Source organism: Dermochelys coriacea, chromosome 2, assembly GCF_009764565.3.
Source record: "Dermochelys coriacea isolate rDerCor1 chromosome 2, rDerCor1.pri.v4, whole genome shotgun sequence".
NCBI lineage: Eukaryota > Metazoa > Chordata > Testudines > Dermochelyidae > Dermochelys > Dermochelys coriacea.
The window spans coordinates 3,274,142-3,289,634 of record NC_050069.1 but is presented as its reverse complement, the minus strand read 5'-3'; positions in this window follow the sequence as shown (position 1 = coordinate 3,289,634).

Genomic DNA, 15,493 nt, shown 5'->3' with positions numbered 1-15,493 from the left:
TGGGCCAGAGATCAGCAGGGAGGGCAGGGCAGCCACCTGACGGTGCCACGCTGGCAGGGCAGCTGGGTTTATGAGCCTCCCTCTCGGTCCCGGGGAGAGTGCAGATATCAGCTGGTCTCTAACAGCAGCTGATGGCAGCGGGCAAAGGGCAGGTGGGGCGGGTGGCACAGGCAGGTTGAGCTGGGTGGCAGAGAGCCACCTGGGCCATAGGCATGTGTGGGGGAGGCTGCGGGCTCCCGCTGCCCTCGGTAACGGCTGGGAGAACACAGGGGGCCACGCTTCAGCCCCTGGCCTTGCTGTGGGTCTATGGGGGTGCAGTGAACATTGATCCCCCAGGGAGCACAGGGCTGGCTCACTGCTTCCAGCTGCCTCACAGAGTAGCAGGAAGGAGCTCGTTTCCTGGTGATGGGGGCACTGGGGGAGCGTATACCCAGGATGCCCTCAGGTGGGTTTGGGAACGTGCATATCCAGGCCCAGAGACGCACACATGAGGTACGCAGCGGTGAGCTAATAGCCAGCTGTGGCTGGCGTTCTAAGGCAGCTCAGATGCCAAGGTGATGGGCCCCGTCCCAGCCTGACTGGCCCTGTCAGGGGGCTTGGTGCTCAGCCCGTTCCCCCCCCCCCCCCCCGTGATGCAGCCCACTCGCCTCCCGAGGTGGGGAAATGAAGGTCATGTTCCAGATCAGGCATCTCTGGAGTAGACAAGGCTGAGGGGTTGGGTGAAGCAGGGGGCTGAGCTGGGAGCAGGAAGGGCCCTGAAGGGGCACTGGCGTTGCCTGGCCTGGTGTTCTGTCCCAGCCCTGGCTGGCGCATTGTACCCAGCAGAGGAGCCTGGGAGCATGGGCTGCTGTCAGGGAGGTTTGGTTTTGAGTTCCAGCACAGGTGGAAGTGTGTGTGTGGGGGGGGGCAGCTCAAAGGGAGGCACGAGGCACCAGCCCCTTCACCAAGAGGGAAGGGTTTGCACTGGGGGCTGGGGGCTGGGGGCTGAAAACTGTGCAAAGCTCCATCAATTAGACCAGGATGGAAATCTCACTTTCAATAGTCCGGAAAGTGACGGGCAGCCCAGGAACACTGTGAGGATGGGGTGCACCCCGTGCCAGGCGGGAGTGTGGGAATGCACTACAGTCCCCTAGCAATGCCCGGGGGGCAGGTGACATGCCCTGGGCAGGGGATCTCGCTGGCTCGGCCACAGGGGATAGTAACAAAGATTAGGAACCACAGCACCTGTGGGAGAGGGGTAGGCGGCTGTCATCTGTCTGGCATGGCCCTTTGGCTGTGCTGGGGTGCTGAGTGCCCGGCTGCTAACAGGCTGGCCCCTCCAGCACCACGATCCATGGCTGAGTGGCGGCTCAGGGACTAGTCCCAACACACGAGATGAGCAACATCCAGTGTTGTGAGTTCACAAGGGCTGGGGCTGTGTGTTGTCTGCATCATTGCTGGGTGTTAGCTCCTGATGGGTCCGAGTAGCTCTCAGCTGTGGGGTTAACAGCTGGGCTTGTCCCATGTGGAGAACAGGCCTGTCTCGCTTTTCCTTCCCCCCCATGACTGCAGAGGTGTTAACAGGCTACTTCCCTTGAAAAGTGTGTTAACTCCTTATGCTCAGTGATTTGTTCCACCGTGTATTTAGCTGGTGGCACGTCTACACTGAAAACACAGCATTGGCGCAGCTATGGCACTTTAATGAAGATGCTCTGCCGATGGGGGAAGAGGGTCTCCCATCAGTGTACTTAACCCACTGCCCTGAGAGGCGGCAGCTGTGTCAATGGGAGAAGTTCTCTGGCTGACAGCGCTGTCTACACGAGAAGGTGGGGGAAGGTTGGTGTAACTGCGTCGCTCCATGGTGTGGATTTTTCACACCCCCTGAGCAATGGAATCATACTGATATAGGTCTGTAGTGTAGACCAGACCTGTGACACCCTGAGCACCTTTCCCAGACCTGGAGAAAAGCTCTGTGTGGCTCGAAAGCAGGTCCCTCTCCCCAACAGACCTTTGTCCAATAAAAGCTATTCCCTTCCCCACCTTGTCTCTCTACTATCCTGGGACCGACATCTCTGCATGTCTGGCAGCACCCATGACACCAGCACTAGCAGATTCCCGCTCGATGCGTCAGTCTCTGGGGAAAGATCCCAGCTGCCGGTGGGTTTGTACTCACTGGGGAGAGCTGGGATGCCGTACAGTGACGTGCTTCCTGCCCCAAAACCAGTGGGCAAAAATCTGGCCCAATGAATCCATCCCATTTACATGGGAACCACCCATTGGCTTATTCCTTCACCCACTTACTTCTCTGGTCCTTCTCGCATGAACAGAGAGCAACAATACCCGAAGTCCAAAGGTGCAAACAATTCGATGTTTATTGGGGTGAACTTCCAGCAAGCATGATTCCAGTTTTCTTCCTTAGTGTCCCCCTTCCTAGCTCTGACACCACAGAGCCTTACACCTGTGTCCCTGTTCCCATTCCCCTCTTAGCCAAACACGATTCCAATTTCCCCACCCCCATTCCCGGTTCCCATTTCACCCACCCACCCTTCCTGATTGACTGCAGACTATATAGTAAAAATTGAGTTCGACTTAGCTACACCTTAACCAATCATTTTACTGAAATTTAACTAACCAATCCTAACGTATTGTAACGTGATTATTTAACCAATTATATCCCATCACCTTAATTAGTTTACACCCAGCAAAATTAATTATACAGCAGACAGAAACAATCACAGAACCAGACAGAGATTATACAGACAAACAATGGCAAAGTGGGAACTATAATGACGAAACAATAGAGAAGTGAGGATTTCACATCCCAGCTATGGATAAGTGAGTTCTTGCCAGGCAGGATGCTGTCAAGCTAAGTTTCCTTTTACATCTTCTAGGCACTTCCCTTTCTCTGGAGGCGAGAGGCGTTATCAGGACAGGATTGTATCCTAATGGCCCCTAAGCCAAAGGCCTTAGCTGTTTAGCCAGAGATCTTAGCCTAAGCACAGGCCCTCAGACTGTCACAGGGAGAGGAGGCCCTTACTCCAGCAGTCAGAAAAGGAGGACTTGTGGCACCTTAGAGACTAACAAATTTATTAGAGCATAAGCTTTCGTGAGCTACAGCTCACTTCATCGGATGCATCCACAAGTACTCCTTTTCTTTTTGCGAATACAGACTAACACGGCTGCTACTCTGAATCCAGCAGACAGTGATTTTGATTCTCTCTTTTATACCTCTAGAACTAGCCAAGTGATAATACATCTAAATGCCTAGAGTCTAGGCCTTTACAGACAGGCCTGAATATCTATATCCTAACACACCCCACCAGGTGCCACTGATGCCCGAGGCCTCTGTCATGGCAGGGAACTGATTAGCTGAGACTTGCCCAGTGGATCCCCCAAGGTCCCTGCCAAGATGACCTGGAGGAAAATTCCCTCCTGATCCCAAATCTGGCCTGAGTGTGCAAGCAAGGTCCACCAGCCAGGTGTGCAAAACACAGGAGTCCCTGTCTGATCGCAGAGCACCAGTCCCTTCCCTCCCCCCCCACCCCACTCACAGGAACCCTGTCTCTGGCTGGGGCAGATCTCTGGGTCTTCAGAGAAAGCCAGAAAACTCCCAGATTGTGCATTGGTGACAAAATTCCCTTTTGCCCCCAGCAGGCACCTGGCTGAAGCCCTGGACCATGAGTTGACCAGGACTCATGACACAGCGCTGCAAGTGTTACACACAGGGGAGGGTGATGCAGGCAGCCCTGGGCGCCCCAGGACCCAGGAAGGAAGCAACTGACCCGGGGGTGTTCAGATAGGCCTAGACTCTAAGAATTTAGGTGTATTATTATCACTTGGCCAGTTCTAGAGGTATAAAAGAAAAAATCAAAAATCACTGTCTGCGGGTGTAAGGGCCTCCTCTCGCCGTGACAGTCTGGGGCCCTGTGCTTAGGCTAAGGCCTTTGGCTAACCAGCAGAGGCAGCCATAAGCTGGGAAGCGACCGGTCACCTCCTCACATTGAAAGAAGGTGCTATGGGGCCGTTAGGATACAATCCTGTCCTGATAACGCCTCTCGCCTCCAGAGACAGGGAAGTGCCTAGAAGATGTAAAAGGAAACTTAGCTTGACAGCATCCTGCCTGGCAAGAACTCACTTATCCATAGCTGGGATGTGAAATCCTCACTTCTCTATTGTTTCGTCATTATAGTTCCCACTTTGCCATTGTTTGTCTGTATAATCTCTGTCTGGTTCTGTGATTGTTTCTGTCTGCTGTATAATTAATTTTGCTGGTTGTAAACTAATTAAGGTGATGGGATATAATTGGTTAAATAATCACGTTACAATACGTTAGGATTGGTTAGTTAAATTTCAGGAAAATGATTGGTTAAGGTGTAGCTAAGTCGAACTCAATTTTTACTATATAGTCTGCAGTCAATCAGGAAGGGTGGGTGGGTGAAATGGGAACCGGGAATGGGGGTGGGGAAATTGGAATCGTGTTTGGCTAAGAGGGGGAATGGGAACAGGGACGCAGGTGTAAGGCTCTGTGGTGTCAGAGCTGGGAAGGGGGACACTAAGGAAGGAAACTGGAATCATGCTTGCTGGAAGTTCACCCCAATAAACATCGAATTGTTTGCACCTTTGGACTTCGGGTTTTGTTGCTCTCTGTTCATGCAAGGACCAGGGAAGTAAGCAGGTGAAGGAATAAGCCCCCTAACAGGGGGAGTCACAGATTCATGGCCAGAAGGGACCCCCACGGCCATCCCGCCTGTCCTGCCCTGTCTCCCAGGCTGGTGACTCTCGCCTGGACGCTAGATTCAAGCAGAGCGTATGGGAAACTCTTGCACCGCACCCTTAGGACTCCGAGCCAGGGTGAGTCCGCCCCCGCCGGGGAGAGCTGTTCCAGCATTTAATGACCCCCCCAGCCAGGAAGCTGCTGCTTCTTTCAAGGTTAGAGTTGTCAGAGCTGCCAGCATTGGACCTTGTCCTGCCTGTGTCAGCAGGCTGCAAAGCCTCCCCCTCGCTAGCAGCGCGGCCCCACGTGTGAGTCCCAGACGCAGCCACAGGGCGCTTCTCAGCCTCTTCCAGAAGCTCACTAAATTCAGCTCCCGGAGCTTCCCGCTTTTCCAGCCTGTAGCGAGGTAGTCACCCGCTCCGGCCTTAAAGGGGTTAAAAGCAGCCCCAGAGGAGGGCTGTGGTTGGGGCAGGCTGATTGGGGGGAGCAGGCTCAGATGTGGCCACACCCCAATCAGGGCTCCCCTGGCCCTTATAAGAGGGCAGTGGGCCGGGGCAGATACTCTCTCTCTGCCTTTAGTGGGAGAAGGGCCTGGCTGCTGGGAGTGTACCTGGGTACCGAAGGGGAAGCAGGGCTGGGGAAAGGCCAGAGGAGCTGGGGAGCTCCAGCCTGGAAACCCCCCAGGGTGCAGGCCTAGTGGAAGGCCAAAAAGGGTACTGGGTTACAGGGGGAAGCCCACGGGTAGGCAGAGGCAGCAGGTCCAGCCCTCCCTTGCCTGTGATGAGTGGCTTATATACTGCAGTCTGCCCCAGTGGACGGGGGCTAGATGGTGACTGAGCAGTAGCCATATATTGAGGTGAGGTGGAGATAGGGTGTTGGGGGTTTCCTTGGGAGGGGGAGAGCCAGATCTGTGGGGGCACTGACAGGGAGCAGCATGCCAGGGAAAGGGGCACTGGGGTCCAGGAGGGACACAGGGGGCCAGCGGCAGCGAGATCGAGGGTGCTCTGGAGGCTGGAAGAGCTAATTTCCTGAGAGGCCAGCAGGAGGTGCCACAGGGGTGAGTCTCGCCCCATTACACATCCCCTCACTCGTTTTTGTGGCCCTCCTTTCATCTCTTGCCAGGATCCCAGACTCAGCTTCACTTCCTGTCCCAAGCTGCTGTTAACCCCAGGCTGTGGCCCACCCAAGAGGCGGTTGCATGCTAGTGGTGCAGGGAGCAGTTGGTGTTTGGGGGGCGCGGGAGCCACCCAGATGTAAACGCTGGCTTGATTTGTTTCTGCAGCACCTCACCCGCTCTGGGGAACGGCGGGGGGCAGGGGTCTGGCCTGTGCAGTTCAGGGGAACAGACTCCATGACATCAGGGCCGTGGGAGCGGTGAATCGATGCAGCACCGACACGCACAGCACTGCACTCCTCGCACAAGGAGTACGAGCGACTGTGATGGGGACGGCAGAGGGGTAACAACCCTCTATCAGGGGGGACAGCGTGGCTTGGACCCAGCCCTCCAACACCCAACTACTGACCGCTACCATTTGAGCTAAAGGGCAAGGCAGCTATTAGGACAGGTAGCAGCAGTAGGTTCTTATCCTCTATGTGGCCCAAGCGGCAAAGGCTCCATCAGCCTGTTACAGGTGCCAGGCTGGCAGCGGCAGCCACATGGAAGGTGGGATGAAGAGAGGTGGGGGCAACGCCGGGCAGGGTGAAGGCGGCGAGGAGATGGGAGCCAGGAGGGAGCAGGAGAGCCTAGAGGGCCAGGACAAGGTGAGGGGTGACAAGGCTGCCATGTGGGGCAGCATTTTGGCTGGGTGCTGGGGGGGCTGGGACCCAGCGGGGCCTGAGCGGAGGTGGGAGGGGACATCCAGGCCACGCATTGAAGTCACCAGCTCAGGCTGGATTTCCAGGACGGGGGGGGGGGGCAGCCTGGGAGCAGGTCCCTGGGCCAGGACAACGAGAGAGGGAGGGAGGGTCTCCAGGCTGGCGTGAGCAGGTGGAGAGGGGAGTGGGAAGTGCAGGGGCTGGGGAGGGGCAGGCCAGGGCTGGGGAGTCAGTGCTGAGCCCAGTTAGCATCCCAGTTTGCCAAAGGACAAGGGCCGTGGGCGGGGCAGCAGGGCAGAGCTGATGAAGCGGGCGAGGCTGGGAGGAATTTGCCCTCCTGAAGGCCGCTGAGTGCAGGGGCCTCCAGGAGAAAGGCCTGCAGAGCAAGCTCTCTGCAGAGCTCCTCTGGGGCTGAGTCAGCCAGGCCCATCCTAGGAGGTGCTGAGTGGGGCTGAGCGTGTCTCGCTGCCGCGATGAGGAACCCAGAACAGTGAAGGTTCAAGGCTGAGGAGGGTAATTTAGTGTTTCACCTGCCCTGGCCCCACACTGAGCCACTCCGTCCCCGCTGTTACTGGGCTGGAACAACACTGGTCTGAGCTGTGGCTCCAAATCCCTGGGATGGTATCAGCCCGGTCATGGGTGCCCAACAGCTGCCTGGGCCCTTGTGACACAGCAGGGAGTGGGAGTGTTGACCAGTTGTAGGTATGTGACCTCAGGCGTTTTACGCTGACTCTGGAACCTTTTCTGGTACATCTCGGGGGTCAGCCCAAACTCATGGAGCAGGGCCTTTTGAACAGTTCATAGTCCCCTGCCTCCACCCCTGTCATTTGGCTGTACACCTCCACAGCTTTGGGGTCCAGTAAGGGGGTCAGAAACTGGAGCCTGTCTGCAGGGTCAACCCTGTGCATCTCACAGGTTTTCTCAAAGGCCGTCAGGAAGCTATCTATGTCCTCCCCCTCGTTACACTGGGCCAGGAAGCACTTATCAAAGCTCCTTGCAGTCTTGGGTCCCCCCTCACTCACTGCAGCCTGGACCCAACTGCTCCTCAGCCTGGCCGGTTCCAGTTCATGCTCTCTCTGCTTCTCTTCATGCTGCCTCTGTTTCTCCTTCTCCTCCCGCTCATACTGACACTGCTTTTCATGATTCTCCAGCTTCCTCATTTTCATCTCCCTCTCCCATTCCAGCCGGCTCCGCTCCAGGGATGGGGAGTTCCGCAGGGAGGATCCCCTGCTGGCTGCCGGGGTCAGGGCGCCCTCAGTATTCACTGGACTTCCCCCAACCCCTCCCCCAGGTATAGGTAGGAAGGGTCTTGGGATGTCCTTGGCAGCAGTCTGACCCCTCCCAGCCCGGTCAGGCCCCAGGGCCTACGCTGCATCCACTGGGCGGCTTCCCTCAGGGACAGGGATCGGGTCATCCAAGCGATCCCTCTCCTCCAACTGGGCAATCAGCTGTTCCTTGGTGGACCTCCCAATGCACAGCCCCCTCTGCCTGCACAACTCCACCAGGTTGCTCTTAAGGCGTTTAGCAAACATCTCCCTGCTGGCCACTCGCAGGCCTGGGCAGCTTTCCACGGTTTCCAGGGAGAACCCCTAGTGTGCCAGCCCTTCTTGAAGTCACCACCTCTTTGCCAGAGTCGAGCTGCAGACTCCTCCGCCCCTCCACTCGCTGCAATCCCCCGGGGAACCCTGTTACTGCAGAAGTCCTTCTCTCTGGTCACACACTCCCAGGGGTTAACCACCCCCTGAAACAGTCTCTCTCTGAATCTTCAGCACACCTGGTCCCCATCAATCCCCCTTCTTTTTACTGTTCCCCGGTCACTTACTGCAGGAAGCGCCATTCACGGGGTGCAGTAGATCCCACTGCTAACACCAGTTGTCAAGGAGTGTGGGGGAGTCCAGGGCCTGCACCCCTCTTCCTGGGATTCACTGCAACTCTCAGCCAGCCAGTAAAATGGAAGGTTTATTGGACAATAGGAACACAGTCTAAAACAGAGCTTGTGGGTACAACCAGGACCCCTCAGTCAAGTCCTTCTGGGGGGCAGGGAGCTTCGACCCCCGTCCTGGGGTTCCCTGCGTTCCACCACCCAGCACCAAACTGAAACCAAAACTCCCCCCAGCAGTCTCTCTCCTGCAGCCTTTGTCCAGTTTCCAGGGCAGAGGTGTTACCTCCCCGTCCCCATCCTGGCTCAGGTGACAGGCTCTCAGGTCTCCCATCCCCAGTGAAACTCCCCTGCCACATTCCCAGGTCAACACTCCCCCCTCCCTGCTCCGGTGCTTGTGGGAGAAATGTGGGGTCCAGCACAACTGGGCCTCAGCTTATCACCTCCAGTCCAGTGGGCTGGTGGAGAGGTTCAATGAGACGCTAAAGATGATGCTGAAAACTTTTTTATGAACCAGCACCTGCAGGATTGTGACAAGTACTTACCTCACCAGCTGTTCGTGTACAGGGAGGTACCCCAGGAGTCTACCGAATTTTCACCTTTCGTTATATGGAAGGAGGGTAAGGGGCCCCCTGGACCTGATGAGAGACGAATGGGAGGGGAAGGCCACTCCCGATGGAGAGTCAGTGGTGGAGTATGTCCTCATCTTCTGAGAGAGACTTGCTGAACTCATGGGCCTGGCCAGAGAGAATCTGGCCAGAGCCCAGAAGAAGCAGAAGGTCTGGTATGAACGCATGCCGCGGGCCCGCACCTAGGCCTCCGGGAATCAGGTAATGGTTCTCATCCCCATGAGAAAGAACAAACTACAGGCCACCTGGGAGGGCCTGTTCAAGGCTGTCAAGCAGCTAAACGAGGTAAACTATGTGGTGGAGCTGTGTAACCGGACCCACCACCGCCAGGTGTACCATGTGAATATGAGGAAGCCATATTATGCCGGGGGAATGTGGTGTTGGCCGTGTGTGGACATTGGGAGGAGCAGGGAGATGACCCTTTAGTAGATCTATTCCCTGGGACCAGAGCTGGTTCACCCCTGGAAACAATTTCCCCCTCGGATCAGCTAACCCCTGCCCAGCAAGCTGAGATCAGAGGGGTGCTGCATCTGAACCAACAGCTATTTTCCAACCAGCCTGGACGCACTAATCTGACTGTCCACCAGGTGCAGACAGGGTCGCACCCGCAGATAAGATGCTCCCCCTTCCGAGTCACAGGGAAAACTGCTCAGGACCTGGAAAGAGAGGTCAGGGACATGCTGGCTTTGGGGGTGATCCAGCCATCTGCCAGCCCTTGGGCCTCGGCGGAGGTGCTGGTCCCCAAAAAGGACGGGTCGATCCGGTTCTGTGTGGACTATTGGAAGCTCAATGCCATCACTGTATCTGATGCCTACCCCATGCCTAGGCCTGATGAGCTCCTAGACAAATTGGGAGGAGCTCGATACCTCACCACCATGGACCTTACAAAGGGCTACTGGCAAGTGCCACTGGATGCAGATGCCCGGCTGAAATCAGCCTTTATCACCCCTCGGGCTCTATGAGTTCCTGACCCTGCCTTTTGGCCTCAAGGGAGCACCGGCCACCTTCCAGCGCCTGGTGGATCAGCTACTGAGGGGGATGGAGAGTTTTGCCATGGTGTATATTGGTGACATCTGTGTCTTTAGCCAGACCTGGGAGGACCATGTGTCCCAGGTTAGACAAGTGCTGTACCGACTCCAGGAGGCTGGGCTGACTGTAAAGGCGGAGAAGTGCAAGGTGGGGATGGCTGAAGCATCTTACCTGGGCCATAGGGTGGGGAGCATCCGCCTAAAGCCAGAACCAGCTAAGGTGGAGGAGATCAGAGACTGGCCGCTCCCCACACCAAAAAGCAGGTCCAGGCCTTTATTGGGTTGGCAGGATACTATCGAAGGTTTGTGCCCCGCTTTAGCGCCATAGCCACCCCCATCACCGAGCTATGCAAGAAGGGGAAGCCAGACAAGGTGGTCTGGACCGAGCAGTGCCAGGAAGCTTTCCGGGCGCTGAAGGAGGCTCTGGTCAGTGACCCAGTTCTGGCAAACCCAGACTTTGACAAGCCCTTTATGGTGTTCACCGACACCTCAGACATGGGCCTGGGGGCGGTGTTAATGCAGGAGGATGAAAAGGGAGAGAGACACCCCATCATGTACCTGAGCAAGAAGTTGCTACCCCGGGAGCAACACTACGCGGCCATCGAGAAGGAGTGCCTGGCCATGTTGTGGGCTGTCAAGAAACTAGAGCCATATCTCTTCGGGTGACACTTCACTGTGTGCACCGACCACTCTCCCCTGACCTGGCTGCACCAGATGAAAGGAGCCAACGCCCAACTCCTGAGGTGGAGCCTGCTCCTGCAGGATTATGACCTAGACGTGGCCCATGTGAAGGGAAGTGCCAACCTGATAGCGGATGCGTTGTCCCGGAGGGGGGCCCTGAACTTCCCCAGATCACTGGTCAGAGTGACCCTGCTCAGTTCAGTCTCTAGGGGGGAGAGATGTGATGCAGCAGGGATGGGGGAGTGTTGACCTGGAATGTGGCAGGGGAGTTTCACTGGGGATGGGAAACCTGAGAGCCTGTAACCTGAGCCAGGAGGGGGAGGTAACACCTCTGCCCTGGGAATGTGGACAAAGGGCTGCAGGAGGGAGCCTGCTGGGGGGGGTTTGATTACAGTTTGGTGCTGGGTGGTGGAATGCAGGGAACCCCTGGGCTGGGGTCTAAGCTCCCTGCCCCCCAGAAGGACTTGACTGAGGGGTCCTGGTTGTACCCACAAGCTCTGTTTAGACTGTGTTCCTATTGTCCAATAAACCTTCCGTTTTACTGGCTGGCTGAGAGTCACAGTGAATCCCAGGAAGAGGGGTGCAGGCCCCAGACTCCCCCACACTCCGTGACAGTTCCCTCTGGCTTGGCTGGGCCAGACTCACTCCCTTTGGCAGGCTACTGCCCCCAGCGCTCAGATCCCAGAGCGACAGTGTGACGAAGCGGGACTGTTCTTAAGGTTTCCTCTGAATAGTGTGGGGGTGCCTCAGTTTCCCCTAGGCAGTTCTTAAGGATCTACGGGGTGGGATAAGGGTGTATGGTCGTTGCAGAGCCCTAGAGGGCAGGTGTGTTCAGGGGTCTGGACACAGAGAATGGCCGACACCCTGTTTCCTGGCAGCTGATGGCCTGGGCCCTTCCCCCCTGCAAGATGAGAGCTAAAGGGTTGGAGAACAAAGGAATCAGGTGCCCTCCTGGCTGGGGAAAGGGACAAAGCCCAGAGGACGAGGGGCTGGAGGGGGAGTCAGTTTGGGGCTGGCTGGGGACATTGAGTGAAGTGCAGACGGGGTTGTCTGGCTCACTACCCCCTAAAATGGACCCAGCTGAGGGGTCCTGTTCTCTGCACCTACAAGCTCTGTGTTAGACCATTTTCCTGTCAGCTAATAAACCTTCTGTTTTACTGGCTGGCTGAGAGTCACGTCTGACTGCGGAGTTGGGGGGCAGGACCCTCTGGCTTCCCCAGGACCCCGCCTGGGCGGACTGGCTGTGGGAAGTGCACGGAGGGGCAGAGGATGCCGAATGCTCCGAGGTCAGACCCAGGAAGGGGGAAGCCGGGTGAGCTGTGTGTCCTGCAGACAGGCTGTTCCCAGAGAGGAGACTCCCCAGAGTCCTGCCTGGCTTTGTAGGGAGCAGCTCCAGAGCATCGCCTGGGGACTCTGTGACAGACAGGTGCTGCAAAGACACAGAGCTGAGCCCTGCGGCTCCTGGATCTCAGCCGGTTTGACCTGTTCGCCGGCCCGCTGCAGCCAGGGGGGATTAAGAACATAAGAACGGCCAGACTGGGTCAGACCAAAGTCCATCCAGCCCAGTATCCTGTCTACCGACAGTAGCCAATGCCAGGTACCCCAGAGGGAGTGAACCTAAAAGGTAATGATCTAGTGATCTCTCTCCTGCCATCCATCTCTACCCTCTGACAAACAGAGGCTAGGGACACCATTCCTTACCCATCCTGGCTAATAGCCATTAATGGACTTAGCCTCCATGAATGTATCCAGTTCTCTTTTAAACCCTGTTATAGTCCTAGACTTCACAACCTCCTCAGGCAAGGAGTTCCACAGGTTGACTGTGCGCTGAGTGAAGAAGAACTTCTTTTTATTTGTTTAAACCTGCTACCCATTAATTTCATTTGTGGCCCCTAGTTCTTATATTATGGGAACAAGTAAATAACTTTTCCTTATTCACTTTCTCCCCACCACTCATGATTTTATATACCTCTATCGCAAAAAGAAAAGGAGTACTTGTGGCACCTTAGAGACTAACAAATTTATTAGAACATAAGCTTTCGTGAGCTACAGCTCACTTCATCGGATGCATTCGAATGCATCCGATGAAGTGAGCTGTAGCTCACGAAAGCTTATGCTCTAATAAATTTGTTAGTCTCTAAGGTGCCACAAGTACTCCTTTTCTTTTTGCGAATACAGACTAACACGGCTGCTACTCTGAAACTCGTATACCTCTATCATATCCCCCCTTAGTCTCCTCTTTTCCAAGCTGAAAAGTCCTAGCCTCTTTAATCTCGCTCATATGGGACCCGTTCCAAACCCCTCATCATTTTAGTTGCCCTTTTCTGAACCTTTTCTAATGCCAGTATATCTTTTTTCAGACGAGGGGACCACATCTGTACGCAATATTCAAGATGTGGGCGTACCATGGATTAATCCAGAGAAAGGCAAACAGTAAAGTGCCTTGTGTGCCTACCCCATGCAAGGCGCTGGCAAAGGCCTGTTCTGGGTCTCCGCTCACCCAGCCCCCAGCACAATGTGTTCCAGAGTTTTGGGGGGCCTTGTTTTAATTGCTATAGTGTGGGGGTGGGGCTGCGGATTGGGATTGAGGAGTGACTGCAGAACTCAGGGGGATAGGGGGAGCCCAGGGCCGAGCAGGCAGGGGCTGAAGGCCAGGACTGAGGGGCGCTGGCAGAATGGAGGGGGCAGGGCTTGGGCTAGCCGGGGGCTGTGGTTTGGGATTGAGGCGTATCAATGATTTAGTTGGGGATTGGTCCTGCTTTGAGCAGGGGGTTGGACTAGAACCTCCTGAGGTCCCTTCCAACCCTGATATTCTATGTGCAGGGCAGGACCCAGACATGGCTGCTGCCCTGGGGAAGCTGCACTCTGGGGAAATGGCTGGCCCGGGCAGCCTGTGAATGCCGGAGTAGATGAGAGAGGCTGTGCTGTGTGCATTGCAGGGGGGATAAAGAGCTGCAGGCTGGGCTACGCTCAGCTACGCAGAACCGGCTGGACTGGTCCTCGGGCTGGGGAAACCCCAGAGACTACTGGGATCGGGGCTCAGTCGGGGGCACTCTCACCTCTGGGGCAGCACTCACCCCAGGGCAGGGCTAGGAGCTGCGGTGTCCTAAAAAGCTCCTGGCCCTCTGGAGCCAGGAAAGCTCCCCGGGGCACTTTTAGTAGAATTCACAGTGTGAACTCCGTGTCCTGGCCAAGTTCCATTTCAGGCGATTCCCTCCTGCACCCTCCTGTTGTCGGGGTAGGGGCGGGGTGGGATCTGTATTTGAGTCCCTGGTCCCAGTTATGTCTTGCTGGGGCCAGTTCTGGGTCAGATCCTAACCTGGGCAGGGGCTGTCTCCTGCTCCGGTGGGTGGGGCTCAGTGCGCAGGGATCATGAGAACAGCTGATCGCTGAGTCCCGCCCGCTGAGATAGCAGACAGCACTAGCCAGTTGTGTTGTGACCTCCACACCCCCGCATGACCTAACGCTGACCCAGAGCTGGGTCTCAGTACTATCCCCTCCAGCCCCACTGATCCCAAGGAACGTTCTGAACACTGCTGGCATGGCCCTGCTGAAATGCAGCTGGCTCTGGGGTGAAGGGCAGCAGGGGGAGTGAACTGTGTAACAATGGGAATCGGGAGGGAAATCCAGGCAAAGTGCCATGGGGTGTAAAGGCCCCACAGAGCAGAGGGGACCCCAGCTGCTGAGTTCAGTCCCAGCCAGAGCCATCACCTGGCAAGAATTCATCTCCCTTCCTCCCCAGCTCCCGGGGGGCTGCGAATGCGGTTGATCAGTTCCTGGTTGCTTGGTGCTCTGCATGTGCTGGGGGGACCCCAGGGGCCAGCTCTCCCCAGCACGAACCTCAGGTATCCAAGCTGCCCCCTCTGGCTGATAGTGAGCAATGACATGCTGGAGTTCCCAGATGCAGCCTGGGGTCTGGGTCCGAATCCCTGTCTGGTTCTGGGGGAGGTGTGGGGGGGTCCAGCCCATTGCCGCGAGGGCTCTGTCAGTGCAGAACCTCCCCGGGGCTCGCGGTGTGTTGTGGTGCCTGGCTATCTAGCTGTGTGGCCTGGTCACTCCGAGCCCATCCCCGGGGCGTTGGAGCCGAAAAGGTAACTCTCCACAGGGGAGAGCCCACACACTGTTCCTGCCTGTATAGAGGCCTCTGGGGCAGGGCCATCCCTGGGAAGATGATGATGGTTTATTATCTGTGTGACGGGTTGGGTCACAGAAACCCCCTTGGGAGCTGCCCCCTGATGTGCTGGGACTACCTCTGAGCCATTTTCCCTGGCAGCCTGGGACTTTAGAACCCTGCCTGGTTGTGCCAGACATGCCAGCCTGCTGCAAACACAGACCCAGGGCCAAACCACGTCCCCCAAAAGCTGCAGGCTTAACTGAAAACAGCTGAAGAAGTGCTCCTGTCTCCAACACCCAGATACCCAGTTCCCAATGGGATCCAAACCCCAAATAAATCCGTTTTACTCAGTATAAAGCTTATACAGGATAAACTCATAAATTGTTCGCCTTCTATAATACTGATAGAGAGATATGCACAGCTGTTTATTCCCCCAGGAATTAATCACTTACTCTGGGTTAATCAATAAGTAAAAAGTGATTTTATTAAATATAAAAAGTAGGATTTAAGTGATTCCAAGTAATAACAGACAGAACAAAGTAAGTTACCAAGTAAAATGAAATAAAACACGCAAGTCCAAGCCTAATACAGTAAGAAACTAAACGCAGGTAAATCTCACCCTCAGAGATGTTCCAATAAGCCTCTTTTACAGAC